Raw genomic sequence first — 24,018 nt, 5'->3', positions numbered from 1 at the left:
TCAACACTGACATCTTCAATCTGACTATCAGGAACTGGACTGCGGGTGCTCCTTCCAGCACTTGCAGGGGGCGTGCAAATGGTGGAAGGCGCATGCTCTTCACGTCCAGTGTTGGGAAGGTCAGGCATCGCAACCGACACAATTGGACTCTCCTTGTGGATTTGGGATTTCGAAGAACGCACAGTTCTTTGCAGTGCTTTTGCCAGCTTGAGTCTTTTCAGTTTTCTAGCGAGAGGCTGAGTGCTTCCATCCTCATGTGAAGCTGAACCACTAGCCATGAACATAGGCCAGGGCCTCAGCCGTTCCTTGCCACTCCGTGTGGTAAATGGCATATTGGCAAGTTTACGCTTCTCCGACGACAATTTTATTTTAGGTTTTGGAGTCCTTTTTTTACTGATATTTGGTGTTTTGGATTTGACATGCTCTGTACTATGACATTGGGCATCGGCCTTGGCAGACGACGTTGCTGGCATTTCATCGTCTCGGCCATGACTAGTGGCAGCAGCTTCAGCACGAGGTGGAAGTGGATCTTGATCTTTCCCTAATTTTGGAACCTCAACATTTTTGTTCTCCATATTTTAATAGGCACAACTAAAAGGCACCTCAGGTAAACAATGGAGATGGATGGATACTAGTATACAATTATGGATGGACTGCCGAGTGCCGACACAGAGGTAGCTACAGCCGTGGACTATTGTACTGTACTGTGTCTGCTGCTAATATAGACTGGATGATAATGAGATGTAGTATGTATGTATAAAGAAGAAAGAAAAAATAACCACGGGTAGGTGGTATACAATTATGGATGGACTGCCGAGTGCCGACACAGAGGTAGCTACAGCCGTGGACTACCGTACTGTGTCTGCTGCTAATATAGACTGGTTGATAATGAGATGTAGTATGTATAAAGAAGAAAGAAAAAAAAAAACCACGGGTAGGTGGTATACAATTATGGACGGACTGCCGAGTGCCGACACAGAGGTAGCTACAGCCGTGGACTACCGTACTGTGTCTGCTGCTAATATAGACTGGTTGATAATGAGATGTAGTATGTATAAAGAAGAAAGAAAAAAAAACCACGGGTAGGTGGTATACAATTATGGACGGACTGCCGAGTGCCGACACAGAGGTAGCTACAGCCGTGGACTACCGTACTGTACTGTGTCTGCTGCTAATATAGACTGGATGATAATGAGATGTAGTATGTATAAAGAAGAAAGAAAAAAAAACCACGGGTAGGTGGTATACAATTATGGACGGACTGCCGAGTGCCGACACAGAGGTAGCTACTGCCGTGGACTACCGTACTGTACTGTGTCTGCTGCTAATATAGACTGGTTGATAAAGAGATGTAGTATGTATGTATAAAGAAGAAAGAAAAAAAACCACGGGTAGGTGGTATACAATTATGGATGGACTGCCGAGTGCCGACACAGAGGTAGCTACAGCCGTGGACTACTGTACTGTGTCTGCTGCTAATATAGACTGGTTGATAAAGAGATGTAGTATGTATGTATAAAGAAGAAAGAAAAAAAAAACACGGGTAGGTGGTATACAATTATGGACGGACTGCCGAGTGCCGACACAGAGGTAGCTACAGCCGTGGACTACCGTACTGTACTGTGTCTGCTGCTAATATAGACTGGTTGATAAAGAGATGTAGTATGTATGTATAAAAAAGAAAGAAAAAAAAACCACGGGTAGGTGGTATACAATTATGGATGGACTGCCGAGTGCCGACACAGAGGTAGCTACAGCCGTGGACTACTGTACTGTGTCTGCTGCTAATATAGACTGGTTGATAAAGAGATGTAGTATGTATGTATAAAGAAGAAAGAAAAAAAAACCACGGGTAGGTGGTATACAATTATGGATGGACTGCCGAGTGCCGACACAGAGGTAGCTACAGCCGTGAACTACCGTACTGTGTCTGCTGCGACTGGATGATAAATAATGATATAAAAATATATATATATCACTACTGCAGCCGGACAGGTATATATTATATAATGACGGACCTGCTGGACACTGTCTGTCAGCAGAATGAGTTTTTTATAGAATAAAAAAAAAACACCACACAAGTCACACGACGAGTGTTTAACTTTTTCAGGCAATCACAATATAGTATACTACTAACTATACTGGTGGTCAGTGTGGTCAGGTCACTGGTCAGTCACACTGGCAGTGGCACTCCTGCAGCAAAAGTGTGCACTGTTTAATTTTAATAATATGTACTCCTGGCTCCTGCTATAACCTATAACTGGCACTGCTCCCCAGTCTCCCCCACAATTATAAGCTGTGTGAGCACAGTCAGATATATACATAGATGATGCAGCACACTGGGCTGAGCAGTGCACACAGATATGGTATGTGACTGAGTCACTGTGTATCGTTTTTTTCAGGCAGAGAACGGATTATATTAAATAAAACTGCACTGTCTGGTGGTCACTGTGGTCAGTCACTACTAAACTCTGCACTCTCTACAGTACTCCTAAGCTCCAGTAAATCAAGTGTCTCTGTCTCAAATCAATCTCACTCTCTCTCTTCTAATCTAAATGGAGAGGACGCCAGCCACGTCCTCTCCCTATCAATCTCAATGCACGTGTGAAAATGGCGGCGACGCGCGGCTCCTTATATAGAATCCGAGTCTCGCGAGAATCCGACAGCGTCATGATGACGTTCGGGCGCGCTCGGGTTAACCGAGCAAGGCGGGAAGATCCGAGTCGCTCGGACCCGTGAAAAAAAACATGAAGTTCGGGCGGGTTCGGATTCCGAGGAACCGAACCCGCTCATCTCTACTTAGCATGCGCACAGCGTCTATTCAGTGGAGACAGGAGGAAAGGGGGCATGCCAGCAGCTCACAGAGCTCTGGGCATGCCCCCTCAGTGACGAAAGCGGGGGCGTGGTTCGCATTCGTGGGCCCTCCCGTGAAGCCACGTCCCTTTTCAATAGGTCATGCCCCTTTTCACATGTCCCTCTTTCTATAATAAGAAAGTTGGGAGGTATGCACTATACGCAAGCTACTAGGACAGCCTTTTTCAACTGGTGTGCCGCGGCACACTAGTGTGTCGCAACCAGTTGCTAGGTGTGCCGCCGCCCGCCAGAGGTTTCCACCGCACAGACCTGCCGCCACCTGCCACTAGCCAGACAAACCTGCCACTGGCCACCAGAGACCCGCCGCCTGCCAGACAGTCCCGCAGCAGCCGGCATCCAGATATGTAAGCCTGCTCGGCCAGCATTGCACTTCCGTTCCGCAACATCCGGCCCGTGACCTATGAGTCACCATAGGTCACGGGCCGCATGTCGCTTAACGGAAGTGCAGCTCTGTCCAAGCAGGCTTACATATCTGGCTGCCAGCTGCTGCGGGACTGTCTGGCACCGCATATCGCATTCCCACTCACTTACTCACACACTCCTGCTCCATGTTGCCTGATGCAGTCCAAGCGTGAGAAATTATTATGTGGGCTGGGGGGCCGGTGTGTGGAATTATTATGGAGGAGCATGTGTGTGGCATTACTATGGAGGGGCAGGTGTGTGGCATTAATATCAGCGGGGCAGGTGTGTGGCATTAATATGGGGGGGCAGGTATGTGGCATTAATATGGGGGGAGCTGGTGAGTGGAATTATTAGGGGGGGCAGGTGTGTGAAATTACTAGGGGGGGAGGTGTGTGAAATTACTAAGGGGGCAGGTTAGTGGAATTACTAAGGGAGGGCTGGTGTGTGGCGTTACTAAAGGGGGCAGGTGTTTGGCATTATTGGGGAGGGCAGGTGTGTGTCATTAATATGGGGGGAGCTGGTGTGTGGAAATATAACGAGGGGCATGTGTGTGGCATTATTAGCGGGGCAGCTATGTGGAATTACTAGGGGGGGGCAGGTGTGTGTCATTAATATGGGGGGAGCTGGTGTGTGGAAATATAACGAGGGGCATGTGTGTGGCATTATTAGCGGGGCAGCTATGTGGAATTACTAGGGGGGGGGCAGGTGTGTGGCATTAATATGGGGGGAGCTGGTGTGTGGAAATATAACGAGGGGCATGTGTGTGGCATTATTAGCGGGGCAGCTATGTGGAATTACTAAGGGGGGGGGGGGGGGCAGGTGTGTGGCATTAATATGGAGGGAGCTGGTGAGTGGAATTATTAGGAGGGGCAGGTGTGTGAAATTACATGGGGGGGCAGGTGTGTGAAGTTACTAGGGGGAGCAGGTGTATGAAATTACTAGGGGGGAAGGTGTGTGAAATTACTAAGGGGGCAGGTTAGTGGAATTACTAAGGGAGGGCTAGTGTGTGGCGTTACTAAAGGGGGCAGGTGTTTGGCATTACTGGGGAGGGCAGGTGTGTGTCATTAAAATGGGGGGAACTGGGGTCTGGAAATATAACGAGGGGCATGTGTGTGGCATTATTAGCGGGGCAGCTATGTGGAATTACTAAGGGGGGGCAGGTGTGTGGCATTAATATGGGGGGAGCTGGTGTGTGGAAATATAATGAGGGGCATGTGTGTGGAAATATTAGCGGGGCAGCTATGTGGAATTACTAAGGGGGGGCAGGTGTGTGGCATTATTATAGGGGGAGCTGGTGTGTGGAAATATAATGAGGGACATGTGTGTGGCATTACTATGAGGGGGCAGGTGTGTGGAATTAAAGTGGGGGGCATATGTGTATAATTACGCTGGTGGGGCAGGTGTGTGGAATTACTATGGGGGGGAAGTGTGTGGCATTATTATAGGGGGAGCTGGTGTGTGGAAATATAATGAGGGACATGTGTGTGGCATTACTATGAGGGGGCAGGTGTGTGGAATTAAAGTGGGGGGCATGTGTGTATAATTACGCTGGTGGGGCAGGTGTGTGGAATTACAACCATCCATCCTCGGACAAGAGACATCACCAAGTACAGGTTTTCCACTGATATTCTTAAGTAAGTAAAAACTATTTAATTCTACTCATTTTAAGAGAAATAAATATTTATCAACATATATTAAATGTGTCAATATTTGTTATTTTATGTATTATATTTAATTAAAAAACTGATGGTATGCCTTGCCAATTTTAAAATCTTGTTGAGTGTGCCACGAGTTTAAAAACGGTTGAAATCCAAAGCAGCATACAGAAGCCATATTTGTAGTGCAGACTGCCCTGGATCATAGAGTAAACACAGCACAGAGTATTTAAAGTAGAAATGTGTGGCAGGCACTTTTCGTGTTTTGGTTCTGGTTCCACCCTTGTGTTTTGGATCTGGATTGGTTTTGCCAAAACCCCCCTTTCAGGTTTTGGTTTTGGTTTTGGATCTAGATGATTTTTGAAATAAACAAACAAAAAGCTAAAATCGCAGAATTTGGGGGTAATATTGTTCCTGCGGTATTATTAACCTCAATAACATTAATTTCCACTCATTTTAAGTCTATTCTGAACACCTCACAATATTGTTTTTAGGCCAAAAGGTTGCACCGGGGTAGCTGGATGACTTTGCTAAGCGACAAAAGTGGGCGGCACAAACACCTGGCCCATCTAGGAGTGACACTGCAGTTGCAGACAAGATGGCACTTTTCCAAAACTGGGCCCCAAACAGCACATCATACAAAATAAGAAAAAGAGGTGCAATGAGGTAGCTGTATGACTAAGCTAAGCGACACAAGTGTGTGGCACAAACACCTGGCCCATCTAGGAGTGGCACTGCAGTGGCAGACAGGATGGAACTTAAAAATAACTAGAATGAAAAAAGAGATTTTTTTCCCCTCACAGCGCTGGTAATCAGCTGCTCAACTCCAATCCCAGGTATACACCAACACCTGTAGTTAACACTGCACAAAAGAAAAAGGTTTGGAGAGGAGTGTACAGCGCTAAAAACCCTTTAAATCCGAATAATGTATATATATACACAACACAATAAAAATTGTTCTTATCCTTTGCACATAAAGATGAACAGTCATAAGAGTATTAATAGATATCTTAGTGGATAATATAGAGAGTATTAATTAAAACAATTGGTGATCGTTATGCTAACTTGATATCCAGCTGATTGTCAGTAGTGAGACCGGTTTAAACAGAATCTCCGTTTTTTTGCTGTGCTCACTATGAAACTGACACTCACTTTAAAAAAACCAATACCGTTCACTGAAAGGTATCTTTGTATTCCTTAGTCCCATCTGGTGTCATCAGGATTCAGGACTCCAACAGACCAATCACAAATAGATTAAAAAGAAGTACCCCTTAGGGAATTTATTCACAAAAGACGTATAAAAATTTTCTTTAAAAAGAAGAGGAACACGGAACGCATACCCGCTCCCAAACAGAGGCTGTGCTTCACCACTGAGATGTCCGGAATGTCTCAGTCCGCTGTAACGGCAAACAGCCTCAGGCGTGCGGGTAAGTTGCGGCTCTCTCCTGGATCAACTCCCACGTCACTACAGCATCAACGCGTTTCGGGGGTCCGCCCCCTTTCTTGAGAAAGGGGGCGGACCCCCGAAACGCGTTGATGCTGTAGTGACGTGGGAGTTGATCCAGGAGAGAGCCGCAACTTACCCGCACGCCTGAGGCTGTTTGCCGTTACAGCGGACTGAGACATTCCGGACATCTCAGTGGTGAAGCACAGCCTCTGTTTGGGAGCGGGTATGCGTTCCGTGTTCCTCTTCTTTTTAAAGAAAATTTTTATACGTCTTTTGTGAATAAATTCCCAAAGGGGTACTTCTTTTTAATCTATTTGTGATTGGTCTGTTGGAGTCCTGAATCCTGATGACACCAGATGGGACTAAGGAATACAAAGATACCTTTCAGTGAACGGTATTGGTTTTTTTAAAGTGAGTGTCAGTTTCATAGTGAGCACAGCAAAAAAACGGAGATTCTGTTTAAACCGGTCTCACTACTGACAATCAGCTGGATATCAAGTTAGCATAACGATCACCAATTGTTTTAATTAATACTCTCTATATTATCCACTAAGATATCTATTAATACTCTTATGACTGTTCATCTTTATGTGCAAAGGATAAGAACAATTTTTATTGTGTTGTGTATATATATACATTATTCGGATTTAAAGGGTTTTTAGCGCTGTACACTCCTCTCCAAACCTTTTTCTTTTAAAAATAACTAGGCCCCAAAGAGCACATCATGCAAAGAAGTAAAAGAGGTGCAATGAGGTAGCTGTATGACTAAACTAAGCGACACAAGTGTGAGGCACAAACACCTGGCCCATCTAGGAGTGGCACTGCAGATGCAGACAGGAAGGCAATTGAAAAAAGTAGGCCCCAAACAGCACATCATACAAAGAAGTAAAAGAGGTGCAATGAGGTAGCTGTATGACTAAACTAAGCGACACAAGTGTGAGGCACAAACACCTGGCCCATCTAGGAGTGGCACTGCAGTGTCAGACAGGATGGCACTTAAAAAAACTAGTCCCCAAACAGCACATGATGCAAAGATAAAAGAGGTGCCCCAAGGTCGCTGGATGGCTAAGCTAAGCGACACAAGTGTTGGCACAAACACTTGGCCCATCTAGGAGTGGCACGCAGTGGCTGAATGTCAAAAGTGGCCTGCAGTTTTTTGGGCAACCAACAGCATCTCCTGCACGCCCCTGTAATTTCTCAAAAAATTCTGCACCACCAAATTAATTGTATGTTCAAAACATGGGACATGCATGGAATTTGCCCAGATGTAATACATGCACAATATTGGTGGCACAGGAGAGTGTACCCCTAAACCACACACACACGGCAAAGCCTGTAAAAATAATTTAGATAATAATAACCCTTTTATTTGGATGGAGTTATATAACAATATGTGACACAGAACAGCATACCCCTAAACAAAACAGGGCAAACACTATAAAAATTATTTAAATTAAATATTAATAACCCCTTTATTTGGAGTATATAATATACAGCACAGGACAGCACCACTGGACTTATACGGCTGCACCACTGGACTGCACTTATACGGCAGTACCACTGGACTTATACGGCAGTAATACCACTGGACTTATACGGCAATAATACCGCTGGACTTATATGGCAGTACCACTGGACTTAAACGGTAGTACCACTGGACTTACACAGCAGTACCACTGGACTTATATGGTAGTATCACTGAACTTATACGGCAATACCATTGGACTTATACGGCAGTACCACTGGACTTATATGGCAGAATCACTGGACTTATATGGTGGTACCACTAGACTGGACTTTTATATGGCAGTACCACTGGCTTTATACGGCAGTACCACTGGACTTAAATGGCAGTATCACTGTACTTATATGGCAGTAATACCACTGGACTTATACGGCAGTAATACCACTGGACTTATACGGCAGTACCACTGGATTTATACGGTAGTACCACTGGACTTATACAGCAGTACCACTGGACTTATACGGCAGTACCACCTGACTTATACAAAACTGGATTTAAACAGCAGTACCACTGGACTTTTATGGCAGTATCACTGGACTTATACGGCAGTACCACTGGACTTATACGGCAATACCACTGGACTTATACGGCAGAACCGTGTACCACCTGACTTATATGGCAGAATCACTGGCTTTATATGGCAGTATCACTGGACTTATACGGCAGTACCACTGGACTTATACGGCAGTAATACCACTGGACTTATATGACAATAATACCACTGGACTTATACGGTAGTACCACTGGACCTTTACAGCTGTACCACTGGACTTATACGGCAGTATCAATGGACTTATACGGCAGTACCACTGGACTTATACGGCAGTACCACTGGACTTATATGGTAGTACCACTGGACTTATACAGCAGTACCACTGGACTTATACGGCAGTACCACTGGACATGTACGGCAGTACCACCTGACTTATACAAAACTGGATTTATACAGCAGTACCACTGGACTTTTATGGCAGTATCACTGGACTTATACGGCAGTACCACTGGACTTATACGGCAATACCACTGGACTTATACGGCAGTACCACCTGACTTATATGGCAGAATATCTGGCTTTATATGGCAGTATCACTGGACTTATACGGCAGTACCACTGGACTTATATGACAATAATACCACTGGACTTATACGGTAGTACCACTGGACCTTTACAGCTGTACCACTGGACTTATACGGCAGTACCACCTGACTTATACAAAACTGGATTTATACAGCAGTACCACTGGACTTTTATGGCAGTATCACTGGACTTATACGGCATTACCACTGGACTTATACGGCAATACCACTGGACTTATACGGCAGTACCACCTGACTTATATGGCAGAATATCTGGCTTTATATGGCAGTATCACTGCCTTTATACGGCAGTACCACGGGACTTAAACGGCAGTATCACTGTACTTATATGGCAGTAACACCACTGGACTTATACGGCAGTACCACTGGACTTATGCGGTAGTACCACTGGACATGTACGGCAGTACCACCTGACTTATACAAAACTGGATTTATACAGCAGTACCACTGGACTTTTATGGCAGTATCACTGGACTTATACGGCAGTACCACTGGACTTATACGGCAATACCACTGGACTTATACGGCAGTACCACCTGACTTATATGGCAGAATATCTGGCTTTATATGGAAGTATCACTGGACTTATACGGCAGTACCACTGGACTTATATGGCAGAATCACTGGACTTATATGGTGGTACCACTAGACTGGACTTTTATATGGCAGTACCACTGGCTTTATACGGCAGTACCACTGGACTTAAATGGCAGTATCACTGTACTTATATGGCAGTAATACCACTGGACTTATACGGCAGTAATACCACTGGACTTATACGGCAGTAATACCACTGGACTTATACGGCAGTACCACTGGACTTATACGGTAGTACCACTGGACTTATACAGCAGTACCACTGGACTTATACGGCAGTACCACTGGACATGTACGGCAGTACCACCTGACTTATACAAAACTGGATTTAAACAGCAGTAGCACTGGACTTTTATGGCAGTATCACTGGACTTATACGGCAGTACCACTGGACTTATACGGCAATACCACTGGACTTATACGGCAGTACCGTGTACCACCTGACTTATATGGCAGAATCACTGGCTTTATATGGCAGTATCACTGGACTTATACGGCAGTACCACTGGACTTATACGGCAGTAATACCACTGGACTTATATGACAATAATACCACTGGACTTATACGGTAGTACCACTGGACCTTTACAGCTGTACCACTGGACTTATACGGCAGTACCACCTGACTTATACAAAACTGGATTTATACAGCAGTACCACTGGACTTTTATGGCAGTATCACTGGACTTATACGGCATTACCACTGGACTTATACGGCAATACCACTGGACTTATACGGCAGTACCACATGACTTATATGGCAGAATATCTGGCTTTATATGGCAGTATCACTGCCTTTATACGGCAGTACCACGGGACTTAAACGGCAGTATCACTGTACTTATATGGCAGTAACACCACTGGACTTATACGGCAGTACCACTGGACTTATGCGGTAGTACCACTGGACTTATACAGCAGTACCACTAGACTTATATGGCAGTATCACTGGACTTATATGGCAGTACCACTGGACTTATACGGCTGTACCACTGGACTTATATGGCAGTATCACTGGACTTATATGGTGGTACCACTGGACTGGACTTTTATAAGGCAGTACCACTGGCTTTATACGGCAGTATCACTGGACTTATACGGAAGTAATACCACTGGATTTAAACAGCAGTAGTACCACTGGACTTATACAGCAGTACCACTGGACTTATACGGCAGTATCACTGGACTTATACTGCAGTATCAATGGACTTATACGGCAGTACCACTGGACTTATACGGCAGTACCACTGGACTTGTGCGGCAGTACCACCTGACTTATACAGCAGAATCACTGGGCTTATACAGCAGTATCACTGGATTTATATGGCAGTACCACTGGACTTTTACGGCAGTATCACTGGTTTTATACGGCAGTATCACTGGACTTATACATCAGTATCACTGGACTTATACGGCAGTACCACTGGACTTATACGGCAGTAATACCCCTGGACTTATACGGCAATAATACCGTTGGACTTATACGGTATTACCACTGAGCTTATACAGCATTACCACTGGACTTATACGGCAGTATCACTGGACTTATATGGCAGTACTACTGGACTTATATGGCAGTATCACTGGACTTATATGGTGGTACCATTGGACTGGACTTTTATATGACAGTACCACTGGCTTTATATGGCAGTACCACTGGACTTATATGGCTGTATGACTGGACTGGACTAGACTTATATGGCAGTATCACTGGACTTAAATGGCAGTACCACCGGACTGGACTTATACGGCAGTACCACTGGATTTATACGGCAGTATCACTGGACTTATATGGCAGTACCACTGGACTCGACTTATACAACAGTACCACTGGATTTAAATGGCAGTACCACTGGACTTATATGGCAGTACCACTGGACTTATATGGCAGTATCACTGGACTTATACGGCAGTACCACTGGACTTATACGGCAGTACCACTGGACTTATATGGCAGTATCGCTGGATTTATATGCCAGTAAAACCACTGGAATTATACAGTAATACCACTGGATTTATACAGCAGTATCACTAGACTTATACGCAGAACCACTGGACTTATGGCAGTACCACTGGACTTATAGGGCAGCACCACTGTACTTATATGGCAGTACCACTGGACTGGACTTATACGGCAGTACCACTGGATTGGATTTATACGGCAGTACCACTGGATTTATACAGCAGTACCACTGGACTTATACGGCAGTATTAATGGACATATATGGTGGTACCACTGGACCGGACTTTTATGGCAGTGCCACTGGATTTATACGGCAGAACCAATGGACTTATATGGCAGTAGCAATGGACTGGACTTATACAGCAGTATCAGTGGACTTTTATGGCAGTACCACTGGACTTATACGGTAGTACCACTGGACTTATACGACAGTACCACTGGACTTATATGGCAGTACCACTGGACTTTTATGGCAGTATCACTGGACTCATATGGTGGTACCGCTGGACTGGACTTTTATAAGGCAGTACCACTGGCTTTATACGGCAGTACCACTGGACTTAAATGGCAGTATCACTGGACGTATGCGGCAGTAATACCACTGGACTCAACTTATACAGCAGTACCACTGGATTTAAATGGCAGTACCACTGGACTTATATGGCAGTATCACTGGACTTATAAGGCAGTACCACTGGACTTATACGGCAGTACCACTGGATTTATATGACAGTATCACTGGACTTATATGCCAGTAAAACCACTGGACTTATACAGTAATACCACTGGACTTTTACGGCAGTATCACTGGACTTATATGCAGAACCACTGGATTTATGGCAGTACCACTGGACTTATAGGGCAGTACTACTGGACTGGACTTATACGGCAGTACCACTGGACTTATACGGCAGTAACACTAGACTTATACGGCAGTACCACTGGACTTATATAGCAGTACCACTGGACTGGACTTATACGGCAGTACCAATGGATTGGATTTATATGGCAGTTCCACTGGATTTATATGGCAGTATCACTGGACTTATATGCCAGTAAAACCACTGGACTTATACAGTAATACCACTGGACTTTTACGGCAGTATCACTGGACTTATACGCAGAACCACTGGATTTATGTCAGTACCACTGGACTTATAGGGCAGTACTACTGGACTGGACTTATACGGCAGTACCACTGGACTTATACGGCAGTAACACTAGACTTATACGGTAGTACCACTGTACTTATATGGCAGTACCACTGAACTGGACTTATACTGCAGTACCACTGGATTGGATTTATACGGCAGTACCACTGGATTTATATAGCAGTACCACTGGACTTATACAGCAGTACCACTGGACTTATATGGCAGTATTAATGGACATATATGGTGATACCACTGGACTGGACTTTTATGGCAGTGCCACTGGATTTATATGGCAGAACCAATAGACTTATATGGCAGTAGCAATGGACTGGATTTATACAGCAGTATCACTGGACTTTTATGGCAGTACTACTGGACTTATATGGTAGTACCACTGGACTTATACGACAGTACCACTGGACTTATATGGCAGTACCACTGGACTTTTATGGCAGTATCACTGGACTCATATGGTGGTACCGCTGGACTGGACTTTTATACGGCAGTACCACTGGACTTAAACGGCAGTATCACTGGACTTATATGGCAGTAATACCACTGGACTTAAACAGCAGTAATACCACTGGACTTATACGGTAGTACCACACGACTTATACTACAGTACCACTAGACTTATACAGCAGTATCACTGTACTTATACTGCAGTATCACTGGACTTATACGGCAGTACCACTGGACTTGTATGGCAGTACCACCTGACTTATAAAGCAGAATCACTGGACTTATACGGCAGTATCACTGGATTTATACGGCAGTACCACTTGACTTAAACGGCAGTTTTACTGGACTTATACGGCAGTACCACCAGACTTATATGGCAGAATCACTGGCTTTATGCGGCAGTATTACTGGACTTATACGGCAGTACCACTGGACTTAGACGGCAGTAATACCACTGGACTTATATGACAATAATACCACTGGACTTATATGGCAGTACCACTGGATTTATAAGGCAGTACCACTGGCTTTATACGGCAGTACCACTGGACTTAAATGGCAGTATCACTGGACTTATATGACAGTACCACTGGACTCGACTTATACAGCAGTACCACTGGATTTAAATGGCAGTACCACTGGACTTATACGGCAGTACCACTGGACTTATACGGCTGTACCACTGGATTTATACGCCAGTACCACTAGACTTATATGGCAGTATCACTGGACTTATATGCCAGTAAAACCACTTAACTTATACAGTAATACCACTGGACTTATAAGGCAGTGTCACGGGACTTATACGCAGAACCACTGGACTTATGGCAGTACCACTGGACTTATAGGGCAGTACTACTGGACTGGACCTTTACTGCAGTACCACTGGACTTATACGGCAGTAACACTGGACTTATACGGCAGTATTAATGGACATATATGGCGGTACCACTGGACTGGACTTTTATGGCAGTGTCGCTGGATTTATACGGCAGAACCACTGGACTTATATGGCAGTAGCAATGGACTGGACTTATACAGCAGTATCACTGGACTTATATGGCAGTACCACTGGACTTATACGGTAGTACCACTGGACTTATACAGCAGTATCACTGGACTTATACAACAGTACCACTGGACTTATACGGCAGTATCACTGGACTTATACGACAGTACCACTGGACTTATACGGCAGTACCACTGGACTTTTATGGCAGTATCACTGGACTCATATGGTGGTACCGCTGGACTGGACATTTATACGGCTGTACCACTGGCTTTATTTGGCAGTACCACTGGATGTAAACGGCAGTATCACTGGACTTATACGGCAGTAATACCACTGGACTTAAACAGCAGTAATACCACTGGATTTATACGGTAGTACCACACAACTTATACAGCAGTACCACTGGACTTATACAGCAGTATCACTGGACTTATACTGCAGTATCACTGGCCTTATACGGCAGTACCACTAGACTTATACGGCAGTACCACTGGACTTGTATGGCAGTACCACCTGACTTATACAGCAGAATCACTGGACTTATACGGCAGTATCACTGGACTTATACGACAGTGCCACTGGACTTTTATGGCAGTTCCACTGGACTCATATGGTGGTACCGCTGGACTGGACATTTATACGGCAGTACCACTGGCTTTATTCGGCAGTACCACTGGACTTAAACGGCAGTATCACTGGACTTATACGGCAGTAAAACCACTGGACTTAAACAGCAGTAATACCACTGGACTTATACGTTAGTACCACACAACTTATACAGCAGTACCACTGGACTTATACAGCAGTATCACTGGACTTATACTGCAGTATCACTGGACTTATACAGCAGTACCACTAGACTTATACGGCAGCACCACTGGACTTGTATGGCAGTACCACCTGACTTATACAGCTTATACAGAATCAGTGGACTTAAACGGCAGTATCACTAAATTTATACAGCAGTACCACTTGACTTAAACGGCAGTTTTACTGGACTTATACGGCAGTACCTCCTGACTTATATGGCAGAATCACTGGCTTTATATAGCAGTATCACTGGACTTAATGGCAGTACCACTGGACTTATACGGCAGTAATACTACTGGACTTATATGACAATAATACCACTGGACTTATACAGTAGTACCACTGGACTTATACAGCAGTACCACTGGTCTTATACGGCAGTATTACTGGACTTAAACGGCAGTTTCACTGGACTTATACGGCAGTACCACTGGATTTATATGGCAGTACCACTGGACTTATATGGCAGTATAACTGGACTTATATGGTAGTACCACTGGACTGGACTTTTATATGGCAGTACAACTTGCTTTATACGGCAGTACCACTGGACTTAAACGGCAGTATCACTGTACTAATACGGCAGTAATACCACTGGACTTATACGGCAGTAATACCACTGGACTTATATGGCAGTACCACTGGACTTATACGGTAGTACCACTGGACTTATACAGCAGTACCACTGGACTTCTTTGCAGTATCACTGGACTTATACGGCAGTACCACTGGACTTATACGGCAGTACCACTGGACTTGTACGGCAGTACCACCTGACTTATACAGCAGAATCACTGGACTTATACGGCAGTATCACTGGACTTATATGACAGTACCACTGGACTTAACTGGCAGTATCACTGGACGTATATGGCAGTAATACCACTGGACTTATTCGGCAATAATACCACTGGACTTATACATCAGTACCACTGGACTTATACGGTAGTACCACTGGACTTATACAGCAGTACCCCTGGACTTATACAGCAGTATCACTGGACTTATACGGCAGTACCACTGGACTTATAAGGCAATACCACTGGATTTGTACGGTAGTGTCACTGTACTTATATGGCAGTACCACTGGACTGTACTTTTACGGCAGTACCACTGGATTTATATGGCAGTACCACTGGACTTATATGGCAGTATAACTTCACTTATAAGCCAGTATCACTGTACTTATATGGCAGTACCACTGGACTTATACGGCAGTACCACTGTACTTATATGGCAGTACCAATGGACAGGACTTATACGACAGTACCACTGGACTTGACTTATATGGCAGCACCACTAGTCTTATGGCAGCACAGGGACCCCACCACTGGACTAATGCAGGGCAACACAGCACCACTGCAATGGACTGGAATTATACAGCAGCACTGGACATATGGGAACAGAGGACACCCCCACTATGACTTGACTGATGCAGCACAAGACACCAACACTGGACTGATGCAGCACAACACAGCACCATTGGAGTGGATTTATGCAGCAGCACTCCACATATGGCAGCAGAGGACACCACCGCTGTGACTGGACTGATGCAGCACAAGACACCACCACTGGACTGATGCAGCACAAGACAGCACTGGAAGTGCGGCTCCTTATATGGAATCCAAAACTCGTGGAAATCTGACAGCGGAATGATGACATTTTGCCTCATTCTGGTTTCCGAGTATGATGGGAAATTCCGAGCCGGACTCGGATCCGGGCTCGGGACGTGATGTTCGGTAGGGTTCGGTTCTCAAAGAACCGAACCCACTCATCTCTAATATAAAGAGCAGTGTGTGTCAGCACAGAAGCTAGTCAGTACACAGAAGCTGCATAGTACACATAGGGGGTAGTTCAGACCTGACCATAGCAGCAAATTTGTTAGCAGTTGGGCAAAACCATGTGCACTGCAGGTGGGGTAGATTTAACATTTGAAGAGAGAGTTAGATTTGGGTGGGTAATTTTGTTTCTGTGCAGAGTAAATACTGCCTGCTTTATTTTTACACTGCAATTTAGAGTTCAATTTGAACACACCCCACCCAAATCTAACTCTCTCTGCACATGTTATTTCTGCCCACCCTGCAGTGCACATGGTTTTGCCCAACTGCTAACAAATTTGCTGTTAAGATCAGTTCTGAATTACCCCCATAGTGAAGACAGCACAGAGTGTTTCCCATGCAGTGTAGCAGCACTGAAGCTGTTTAGAACACAGAGGTTGCACAATTATGTCTGTTAGAAGCATACATACAGGAGCTACACCGATAATGGGGTTTATCAAGCTGAAAGATGCAGAAAATTATACAACATGGAAGTTTGTTTGCTATGGAGATGCAACTGAAGTGTGAGAAATTGTGGAAGGTAGATCCTAGCAACAGTCCAAACCCAGACAATGTAGAGTGAGCCATAGATGTCTCATGAGAAGGTTTAATTTAAGATGTGTGATATACAACACCAAGTTATGTGAATGCAGCAGTATGAGTGACTGACAAAATTATATATGGGTCTCAGAAACTAACATCTGTTGGAGTGCGAAGATGATGAAGAGATTGCTACAACAATACTATAGAACTGGACGTCTGAATTTGACATCATAGTTATGGGGCAAACTCAGCAGAGCTAACTGTAGACACCATCAGAGCAAAGTTACTAAAGTTCCAAAAATGTATGCCCTGTGAGTCAAACGTAAAGAGTTCTGCTATACACATAAAGAGTGAAAATTCAGAAAATTCAAGTTCAAGTGCTACAATTGTCACAAGAGAGGTTCCAAAGCAAGCAAAAAATGTTATTCCAGTGCAAAGCAAGAAATGCAACAGTACTGTATATCGATTCAGTCACAACAAGGCATTTCAGCTGCAATGGGAACTGGTAGACCATGATAAAAAAAAATGTGAACGTATCACTATCAAAGAAATTGGCAATCAAGTGCTTGAAAATTGGGACTAGAACAAAAGTCACATAAATCCAAAACATGCATTATGTACCAGAGATGGGAATACATTTTATAGCTATCAGTGAGGCACAGAGGCGGATTTAGACCTCATGGGGCCCCAATCAAGATATCAATTTGGGCCCCCCTTCCTCAAACAATCCATAGCCCTATATTTCTCTAACGTCCTAAGTGGATGCTGGGGACTCCGTCAGGACCATGGGGTTTAGCGGCTCCGCAGGAGACAGGGCACAATAATAAAAGCTTTAGGATCAGGTGGTGTGCACTGGCTCCTCCCCCTATGACCCTCCTCCAAGCCTCAGTTAGATTTTTGTGCCCGGCCGAGAAGGGTGCAATCTAGGTGGCTCTCCTGAGCTGCTTAGAATAAAAGTTTAAGTTAGGTTTTTTATTTTCAGTGAGTCCTGCTGGCAACAGGCTCACTGCTACGAGGGACTTAGGGGAGAGAAGTAAACTCACCTGCGTGCAGGATGGATTTGCTTCTTAGGCTACTGGACACCATTAGCTCCAGAGGGAGTCGGAACACAGGTCTCACCCTGGGGTTCGTCCCGGAGCCGTGCCGCCGACCTCCCTTGCAGATGCCGAAGTTGAAGAGGTCCAGAGGTCCAGAAACAGGCGGCAGAAGACTTTCAGTCTTCATAAGGTAGCGCACAGCACTGCAGCTGTGCGCCATTGTTGTCAGCACACTTCATACCAGCGGTCACTGAGGGTGCAGGGCGCTGGGGGGGGCACCCTGGGCAGCAATGTATTATACCTTTTTTATGGCTAAAATACATCACATATAGCCCTTGAGGCTATATGGATGTATTTAACCCCTGCCAGATCTCACAAACTCCGGGAGAAGAGCCCGCCATTTTAGGGGGCGGGGCCTATTCTCCTCAGCACACGGCGCCATTTTCCTGCTCAGCTCTGCTGTGAGGAAGGCTCCCAGGCTCTCCCCTGCACTGCACTACAGAAACAGGGTTAAAACAGAGAGGGGGGGGCACTTATTTGGCGATATGATTACATATGTGAAAATGCTATAAGGGAAAACACTTGTATAAGGGGTTGTCCCTGTATAATTATAGCGTTTTTGGTGTGTGCTGGCAAACTCTCCCTCTGTCTCCCCAAAGGGCTAGTGGGGTCCTGTCCTCTATCAGAGCATTCCCTGTGTGTGTGCTGTGTGTCGGTACGTGTGTGTCGACATGTAGGAGGATGATGTTGGTGAGGAGGCGGAGAAAATTGCCTGTATTGGTGATGTCACTTTCTAGGGAGTCGACACCGGAATGGATGGCTTATTTAGGAATTACGTGATAATGTCAACACGATGCAAGGTCGGTTGACGACATGAGACGGCCGGCAAACAAATTAGTACCTGTCCAGGCGTCTCAGACACCGTCAGGGGCTTGTAAAAACGCCCATTTACCTCAGTTGGTCGACACAGACACGGACACTGACTTCAGTGTCGACGGTGAAGAAACAAACGTATTTTCCTTTAGGGCCACACGTTACATGTTAAGGGCAATGAAGGAGGTGTTACATATTTCTGATACTACAAGTACCACAAATAAGGGTATTATGTAGGGTGGGAATAATCTACTTGTAGTTTTTCCTGAATCAGATAAATTAAAGTGTGTGATGATACGTGGGTTTCCTCCGATAGAAAATTATTGGAGGTATACCCTTTCCCGCCAGAAGTGAGGGCGAGTTGGGAAACACACCTTAGGGTGGATAAGGCGCTCACACGCTTATAAAAACAAGTGGCGTTACCGTCTCCAGATACGGCCGCCCTCAAAGAGCCAGCTGATAGGAAGCTAAAAAATATCCTAAAAAGTATATACACACATACTGGTGTTATACTACGACCAGCAATCGCCTCAGCCTGAATGTGCAGCGCTGGGGGGGCTTGGTCGGATTTCCTGACTGAAAATATTGATACCCTTGACAGGAACAATATTTTATTGACTATAGAGCATTTTAAGGATGCATTTCTATATATGCGAGATGCGCAGAGGGATATTTGCATTATGGCATCAAGAGTAGATGTGATGTCCATATCTGCCAGACGATGTTTATAGACACGACAGTGGTCAGGTGATGCAGATTCCAGACGGCACATGGAAGTATTGCCGTATAAAGGGGCGGTCCATCGGACCTGGTGGCCATGGCAACAGCTGGAAAATCCACTTTTGTTACCCCAAGTCACATCTCAGCAGAAAAGGACACAGTCTTTTCAGTCTCAGTCCTTTCGTCCCCATAAAGGCAGGCGGGCAAAAGGCCAGTCATATCTGCCCAGGGTTAGAGGAAAGGGAAGAAGACTGCAGCAGGCAGCCCATTCCCAGGAACAGAAGTCCTCCACAGCTTCTGCCAAGTCCGCAGCATGACGCTGGGGCCATACAAGCGGACTCAGGTGCGGTGGGGGGTCATCTCAAGAGTTTCAGCACGCAGTGGGCTCACTCGCAAGTGGACTCCTGGATCCTACACGTAGTATCCCAGGTGTACATTGGAAATTCGAGACGTCTTCCCCTCACAAGTTCCTGAAGTCTGCTTTACCAACGTCTCCCTCCGACAGGGAGGCAGTATTGGAAAAAAATTCACAGGCTGTATTCCCAGCAGGTGATAATCAAAGTACCCCTCCTACAACAAGGGAAGGGGTATTATTCCACACTATATTGTGGTACTGAAGCCAAACGGCTCGGTGAGATCTAAAAGATTTGAACAATTACATACAAGGGTTCAAATCAAGATGGAGTCACTCAGAGCAGTGATAGCGAACCAGGACGATATGGTGTCACTGGATATCAGGGACGCTTACCTACATGTCCAAATTTTGCCCTTCTCACCAAGGGTATCTCAGGTTCGTGGTACAGAACTGTCACTATCAGTTCAGACGCTGCCGTTTGGATTGTCCACGGCACCCCGGGTCTTTACCATGGTAATGGCCGAAATGATGATTCTTCCTAAAAGAAATATGGACGCTTTCCTGATAAGGGCAAGGTCCAGAGAACAGTTGGCGGTCGGAGTAGCACTATCTCAAGTAGTTCTACGACAGCACGAGTGGATTCTAAATATTCCAAAATCGCAGCTTTTTCCGACGACACGTCAAATGTTCCTAGGAATGATTCTGGACACAGTCCAGAAAAGGATGTTTTCTCCCGGAGAAGAAGACCAGGGAGTTATCCGAGCTAGTCAGGAACCTCCTAAAACCAGGAAAAGTATCAGTGCATCATTGCACAAGGGTCCTGTGAAAAATGGTGGTTTCTTACAAAGCGATCCCATTCGGTAGATTTCACGCAAGAACCTTTCAGTGGAATCTGCTGGGAAAATGGTCCGGATCGCATCTTCAGATGCATCAGCGGATAACCCTGTCTCCAAGGACAAGGGTGTTTTCTTCTGCGGTGGCTGCAGAGTGCTCATCTATGAAAGGGCCGCAGATTCGACATTCAGGACTGGGTCCTGGTGACCACGGATGCCAGCCTGAGTGGCTGGGGAGCAGTCACACAAGGAAAAAATTTCCAGGGAGTGTGATCAAGTCTGGAGACTTCTCTCCACATAAATATACTGGAGCTAAGGGCAATTTACAAGGCTCTAAGCTTAGCAAGACCTCTGCTTCAAGGTCAGCCGGTATTGATCCAGTGGGACAACATCACGGCAGTCGCCCACGTAAACAGACAGGGCGGCACATGAAGCAGGAGGGAAATGGCAGAAACTGCAAGGATTCTTCGCTGGGCGAAAAATCATGTGATAACACTCTCAGCAGTGTTAATTCCGGGAGTGGAAAACTGGGAAGCAAACTTCCTCAGCAGGCATAACCTCCACCCGGGAGAGTGGGGACTTCAGCGGGAAGTCTTCCACATGATTGTAAACCGTTGGGAAAAACCAAAGGTGGACATGATGGCGTCCCGCCTGAACAAAAAACTAGACAAATATTGCGCCAGGTCAAGGGACTCTCAGGCAATAGCGGTGGACGCTCTGGTAACACTGTGGGTGTACCAGTCAGGGTATGTGTTCCCTCCTATGCATCTCATACCAAAAGTACTGAGAATCATAAGAAGGAGATGAGTAAGAACGATACTCGTGGTTCCGGATGGGTCAAGAAGGACTTGGTACCCGGAACTTCAAGAGATGCTCACGGAAGAACCGTGGCCTCTACCTTTAAGAAAGGACCTGCTCCAGCAGGGGCCTTGTCTGTTCCAAGACTTACCGCGGCTGCGTTTGACGGCATGGCAGTTGAACGCCGGATCCTGAAAGGGCATTCCAGATGAAGTCATCCCTACCCTGGTCGAAGCCAGGAAGGATGTAACCGCAAAACATTTTCACCGCATTTGGCGAAAATATGTTGCGTGGTGTGAGGCCAAGAAGGTCCCTACAGAGGAATTCCAACTGGGTCGTTTCCTACATTTCCTGAAAACAGGACTGTCTATGGGCCTAAAATTAGGGTCCATTAAGGTTCAAATTTCGACCCTGTCAAATTTCTTCCAGAAAGAACTGGCTTCAGTGCCTGAAGTTCAGACGTTTGTAAAAGGGGTACTGCATATACAGCCTCCTTTTGTGCCCCCAGTGGCACCTTGGGATCTCAATGTTGTTTTGAGTTTCCTAAAGTCACATTGGTTTGATCCACTCACCACTGTGGAATTAAAATATTTCACATGGAAGGTGAAGATTCTATTAGCCCTGGCTTCAGCCAGGCGTGTGTCAGAATGGGCGGCTTTATCATATAAAAGCCCTTACTTAATTTTTCATTCTGACAGGGCAAAATTGAGGACTCGTCCTCAATTTCTCCTTAAGGTGTTTTCTGTTTTTCACATGAACCAACCTATTGTGGTACCTGCGGCTACTAGGGACTTGGAGGACTCCAAGTTACTTGACGTTGTCAGGGCCCTGAAAATATATGTTTCCAGGACGACTGGAGTCAGAAAATCTGACTCGCTGTTTAGCCTGTATGCACCCAACAAGATGGGTGTTCCTGCTTCTAAGCAGACGATTGCTCGCTGGATTTGTAGTACAATTCAGCTTGCACATTCTGTGGCAGGCTTGCCACAGCCAAAATCAGTAAAAGCCCATTCCACAAGGAAGTGGGCTCATCTTGGGCGGCTGCCCGAGGGGTCTCGGCTTTACAACTTTGCCGAGCTGCTACTTGGTCAGGGGCACACCCTGACTGAGGAGGACCTGGAGTTCTCTCATTCGGTGCTGCAGAGTCATCCGCACTCTCCCGCCCGTTTGGGAGCTTTGGTATAATCCCCATGGTCCTGACGGAGTCCCCAGCATCCACTTAGGACGTTAGAGAAAATAAGAATTTACTTACCGATAATTCTATTTCTCGTAGTCCGTAGTGGATGCTGGGCGCCCATCCCAAGTGCGGATTGTCTGCAATACTTGTACATAGTTATTGTTACAAAAATCGGGTTATTCTTGTTGTGAGCCATCTTTTCAGAGGCTCCTTCGTTGTTATCATACTGTTAACTGGGTTCAGGTCACAGGTTGTACGGTGTGATTGGTGTGGCTGGTATGAGTCTTACCCGGGATTCAATATCCTTCCTTATTATGCACGCTCGTCCGGGCACAGTATCCTAACTGAGGCTTGGAGGAGGGTCATAGGGGGAGGAGCCAGTGCACACCACCTGATCCTAAAGCTTTTATTATTGTGCCCTGTCTCCTGCGGAGCCGCTAAACCCCATGGTCCTGACGGAGTCCCCAGCATCCACTACGGACTACGAGAAATAGAATTATCGGTAAGTAAATTCTTATTTTTTGTTATGACTTATGCCCCTTACTTTATTTGCCATTTTTCCTTCTTCTTTTCTATTATATTACTTTCCCCCTTCACTGATTGCACCATGTCCCCTCCCGTCTAATTCCCATTATTATACCACTCAGTTACTGCATTTTAAATCAGTGCCACCCCTCACTGAATGTACCAGGTCCCCATACCCCATTATTACACCCTCATTCATTGACTGCATTGTATATGAGTAACCCAGGCTTACTGATTTTAGCATGCCCCATCGCCTAAAATACTGATTATTATCCCCCCTCACTCACGGACTGCATTTTATATCACTGCTACCCCCCTTCATGGAATGTAGCAGGTCCTCT

The sequence above is a fragment of the Pseudophryne corroboree genome, chromosome 4 (assembly GCF_028390025.1).
Source record: "Pseudophryne corroboree isolate aPseCor3 chromosome 4, aPseCor3.hap2, whole genome shotgun sequence".
Lineage (NCBI taxonomy): Eukaryota > Metazoa > Chordata > Amphibia > Anura > Myobatrachidae > Pseudophryne > Pseudophryne corroboree.
Note: the sequence above shows the minus strand (reverse complement) of the source record.